This window comes from Gnatocerus cornutus, unplaced genomic scaffold (assembly GCF_029298725.1).
Source record: "Gnatocerus cornutus isolate USDA-ARS CGAHR unplaced genomic scaffold, icGnaCorn1.1 ctg00000060.1, whole genome shotgun sequence".
Lineage (NCBI taxonomy): Eukaryota > Metazoa > Arthropoda > Insecta > Coleoptera > Tenebrionidae > Gnatocerus > Gnatocerus cornutus.
The window spans coordinates 677,321-682,689 of record NW_028275405.1 but is presented as its reverse complement, the minus strand read 5'-3'; positions in this window follow the sequence as shown (position 1 = coordinate 682,689).

Here is a 5,369-nt window from a genome sequence, read left to right as displayed (position 1 = left end):
GTTGAATCTTGGTAAAAAGTGATGATTTTGTAGATTTTGTGCTCTTCTTTGCAAATTCAAGCCAGAAAACAACGAAAATCGGCGAGAAATCGTCGTTTTGCATCGAAATATGCGGTTTTCTGTAAGAATTTTGATGATTTCGTGCAGAATTCTGCTGTTTTCTTGCAATTCAGCTGTTGAATCTTGGTAAAAAGTCATGATTTTGTAGATTTCGTGCGCTTCTTTGCGAATTCAAGATAGAAAACAACGAAAATCAGCGAGAAAACGTCGTTTTGCATCGAAATATGCGGTTTTCTCTAAGAAATTTGATGATTTCGTGCAGAATTCTGCTGTTTTCTTGCAATTCAGCCGTTGAATCTTGGTAAAAAGTCATGATTTTGTAGATTTCGTGCTCTTCTTTGCAAATTCATGCCAGAAAACAACAAAAATCGGCGAGAAATCGTCGTTTTGCATCGAAATATGCGGTTTTCTGTAAGAATTTTGATGATTTCGTGCAGAATTCTGCTGTTTTCTTGCAATTCAGCTGTTGAATCTTGGTAAAAAGTCATCATGTTGTAGATTTCGTGCTCTTCTTTGCGAATTCAAGATAGAAAACAACGAAAATCAGCGAGAAAACGTCGTTTTGCATCGAAATATGCGGTTTTCTCTAAGAATTTTGATGATTTCGTGCAGAATTCTGCTGTTTTCTTGCAATGCAGCCGTTGAATCTTGGTAAAAAGTCATGATTTTGTAGATTTCGTGCTCTTCTTTGCAAATTCAAGCCAGAAAACAACGAAAATCGGCGAGAAATCGTCGTTTTGCATCGAAATATGCGGATTTCTGTAAGAATTTTGATGATTTCGTGCAGAATTCTGCTGTTTTCTTGCAATTCAGCCGTTGAATCTTGGTAAAAAGTGATGATTTTGAAGATTTCGTGCTCTTCTTTGCAAATTCAAGCCAGAAAACAACGAAAATCGGCGAGAAATCGTCGTTTTGCATCGAAATATGCGGTTTTCTGTAAGAACTTTGATGATTTCGTGCAGAATTCTGCTGTTTTCTTGCAATTCAGCCGTTGAATCTTGGTAAAAAGTCATGATTTTGTAGATTTCGTGCTCTTCTTTGCGAATTCAAGATAGAAAACAACGAAAATCAGCGAGAAAACGTCGTTTTGCATCGAAATATGCGGTTTTCTCTAAGCATTTTGATGATTTCGTGCAGAATTCTGCTGTTTTCTTGCAATTCAGCCGTTGGAACTTGGTAAAAACTCATGATTTTGTAGATTTCGTGCTCTTCTTTGCAAATTCATGCCAGAAAACAACGAAAATCGGCGAGAAATCGTCGTTTTGCATCGAAATATGCGGTTTTCTGTAAGAATTTTGATGATTTCGTGCAGAATTCTGCTGTTTTCTTGCAATTCAGCCGTTGAATCTTGGTAAAAAGTCATGATTTTGTAGATCTCGTGCTCTTCTTTGCGAATTCAAGCGAGAATACAACGAAAATCGGCGAGAAATCGTCGTTTTGCATCGAAATATGCGGTTTTCTGTAAGAATTTTGATGGTTTCGTGCAGAATTCTGCTGTTTTCTTGCAATTCAGCCGTTGAATCTAGGTAAAAAGTCATGATTTTGTAGATTTCGTGCTCTTCTTGGCGAATTCAAGATAGAAAACAACGAAAATCAGCGAGAAAACGTCGTTTTGCATCGAAATATGCAGTTTTCTCTAGGAATTTTGATGATTTCGTGCAGAATTCTACTGTTTTCTTGCAATTCAGCCGTTGAATCTTGGTAAAAAGTCATGATTTAATAGATTTCGTGCTCTTCTTTGCAAATTCATGCCAGAAAACAACGAAAATCGGCGAGAAATCGTCGTTTTGCATCGAAATATGCGGTTTTCTGTAAGAATTTTGATGATTTCGTGCAGAATTCTGCTGTTTTCTTGCAATTCAGCCGTTGAATCTTGGTAAAAAGTCATGATTTTGTAGATCTCGTGCTCTTCTTTGCGAATTCAAGCGAGAATACAACGAAAATCGGCGAGAAATCGTCGTTTTGCATCGAAATATGCGGTTTTCTGTAAGAATTTTGATGGTTTCGTGCAGAATTCTGCTGTTTTCTTGCAATTCAGCCGTTGAATCTAGGTAAAAAGTCATGATTTTGTAGATTTCGTGCTCTTCTTGGCGAATTCAAGATAGAAAACAACGAAAATCGGCGAGAAATCGTTGTTTTGCATCGAAATATGCAGTTTTCTCTAAGAATTTTGATGATTTCGTGCAGAATTCTGCTGTTTTCTTGCAATTCAGCCGTTGAATCTTGGTAAAAAGTAATGATTTTGTAGATTTCGTGCTCTTCTTTGCGAATTCAAGCCAGAAAACAACGAAAATCGGCGAGTAATCGTCGTTTTGCATCGAAATATGCGGTTTTCTGTAAGAATTTTGATGATTTCGTGCAGAATTCTGCTGTTTTCTTGCAATTCAGCCGTAGAATCTTGGTAAAAAGTGATGATTTTGTAGATTTCGTGCTCTTCTTTGCGAATTCAAGCCAGAAAACAACGAAAATCGGCGAGAAATCGTTGTTTTGCATCGAAATATGCGGTTTTCTGTAAGAATTTTGATGATTTCGTGCAGAATTCTGCTGTTTTCTTGCAATTCAGCCGTTGAATCTTGGTAAAAAGTCATGATTTTGTAGATTTCGTGCTCTTCTTTGCGAATTCAAGCCAGAAAACAACGAAAATCGGCGAGAAATCGTCGATTTGCATCGAAAAATGCGGTTTTCTGTAAGAATTTTGATGATTTCGTGCAGAATTCGGCGGTTTTCTTGCAATTCAGCCGTTGAATCTTAGTAAAAAGTCATGATTTTGTAGATTTCGTGCTCTTCTTTGCGAATTCAAGCCAGAAAACAACGAAAATCGGCGAGAAATCGTCGTTTTGCATCGAAATATGCGGTTTTCTGTAAGAATTTTGATGATTTCGTGCAGAATTCTGCTGTTTTCTTGCATTCAGCCGTTGAATCTTGGTAAAAAGTCATGATTTTGTAGATTTCGTGCTCTTCTTTGCGAATTCATGCCAGAAAACAACGAAAATTGGCGAGAAATCGTCGTTTTGCATCGAAATATGCGGTTTTCTGTAAGAATTTTGATGATTTCGTGCAGAATTCTGCTGTTTTCTTGCAATTCAGCCGTTGAATCTAGGTAAAAAGTCATGATTTTATAGATTTCGTGCTCTTCTTGGCGAATTCAAGATAGAAAACAACGAAAATCGGCGAGAAATCGTTGTGTTGCATCGAAATATGCGGTTTTCTGTAAGAATTTTGATGGTTTCGTGCAGAATTCTGCTGTTTTCTTGCAATTCAGCCGTTGAATCTAGGTAAAAAGTCATGATTTTGTAGATTTCGTGCTCTTCTTGGCGAATTCAAGATAGAAAACAACGAAAATCGGCGAGAAATCGTTGTTTTGCATCGAAATATGCAGTTTTCTCTAGGAATTTTGATGATTTCGTGCAGAATTCTACTGTTTTCTTGCAATTCACCCGTTGAATCTTGGTAAAAAGTCATGATTTAGTAGACTTCGTGCTCTTCTTTGCAAATTCATGCCAGAAAACAACGAAAATCGGCGAGAAATCGTCGTTTTGCATCGAAATATGCGGTTTTCTGTAAGAATTTTGATGATTTCGTGCAGAATTCTGCTGTTTTCTTGCAATTCAGCCGTTGAATCTTGGTAAAAAGTCATGATTTTGTAGATCTCGTGCTCTTCTTTGCGAATTCAAGCGAGAAAACAACGAAAATCGGCGAGAAATCGTCGTTTTGCATCGAAATGTGCGGTTTTCTGTAAGAATTTTGATGATTTCGTGCAGAATTCTGCTGTTTTCTTGCAATTCAGCCGTTGAATCTAGGTAAAAAGTCATGATTTTATAGATTTCGTGCTCTTCTTGGCGAATTCAAGATAGAAAACAACGAAAATCGGCGAGAAATCGTTGTTTTGCATCGAAATATGCGGTTTTCTGTAAGAATTTTGATGGTTTCGTGCAGAATTCTGCTGTTTTCTTGCAATTCAGCCGTTGAATCTAGGTAAAAAGTCATGATTTTGTAGATTTCGTGCTCTTCTTGGCGAATTCAAGATAGAAAACAACGAAAATCGGCGAGAAATCGTTGTTTTGCATCGAAATATGCAGTTTTCTCTAAGAATTTTGATGATTTCGTGCAGAATTCTGCTGTTTTCTTGCAATTCAGCCGTTGAATCTTGGTAAAAAGTCATGATTTTGTAGATTTCGTGCTCTTCTTTGCGAATTCAAGCCAGAAAACAACGAAAATCGGCGAGTAATCGTCGTTTTGCATCGAAATATGCGGTTTTCTGTAAGAATTTTGATGATTTCGTGCAGAATTCTGCTGTTTTCTTGCAATTCAGCCGTAGAATCTTGGTAGAAAGTGATGATTTTGTAGATTTCGTGCTCTTCTTTGCGAATTCAAGCAAGAAAACAACGAAAATCGGCGAGAAATCGTTGTTTTGCATCGAAATATGCGGTTTTCTGTAAGAATTTTGATGATTTCGTGCAGAATTCTGCTGTTTTCTTGCAATTCAGCCGTTGAATCTTGGTAAAAAGTCATGATTTTGTAGATTTCGTGCTCTTCTTTGCGAATTCAAGCCAGAAAACAACGAAAATCGGCGAGAAATAATCGTTTTGCATCGAAATATGCGGTTTTCTGTAAGAATTTTGATGATTTTGTGCAGAATTCTGCTGTTTTCTTGCAATTCAGCCGTTGAATCTTGGTAAAAAGTCATGATTTTGTAGATTCCGTGCTCTTCTTTGCGAATTCAAGATAGAAAACAACGAAAATCAGCGAGAAATCGTCGTTTTGCATCGAAATATGCGGTTTTCTCTAAGAATTTTGATGATTTCGTGCAGAATTCTGCTGTTTTCTTGCATTCAGCCGTTGAATCTTGGTAAAAAGTGACAATTTTGTAGATTTCGTGCTCTTCTTTGCGAATTCAAGCCAGAAAACAACGAAAATCGGCGAGAAATCGTCGTTCTGCATCGAAATATGCGGTTTTCTCTAAGAATTTTGATGATTTCGTGCAGAATTCTGCTGTTTACTTGCAATTCAGCCGTTGAATCTTGGTAAAAAGTCATGATTTTGTAGATTTCGTGCTCTTCTTTGCGAATTCAAGCCAGAAATCAACGAAAATCGGCGAGAAATCGTCGTTTTGCATCGAAATATGCGGTTTTCTGTAAGAATTTTGATGATTTCGTGCAGAATTCTGCTGTTTTCTTGCAATTCAGCCGTAGAATCTTGGTAAAAAGTGATGATTTTGTAGATTTCGTGCTCTTCTTTGCGAATTCAAGCCAGAAAACAACGAAAATCGGCGAGAAATCGTTGTTTTGCATCGAAATATGCGGTTTTCT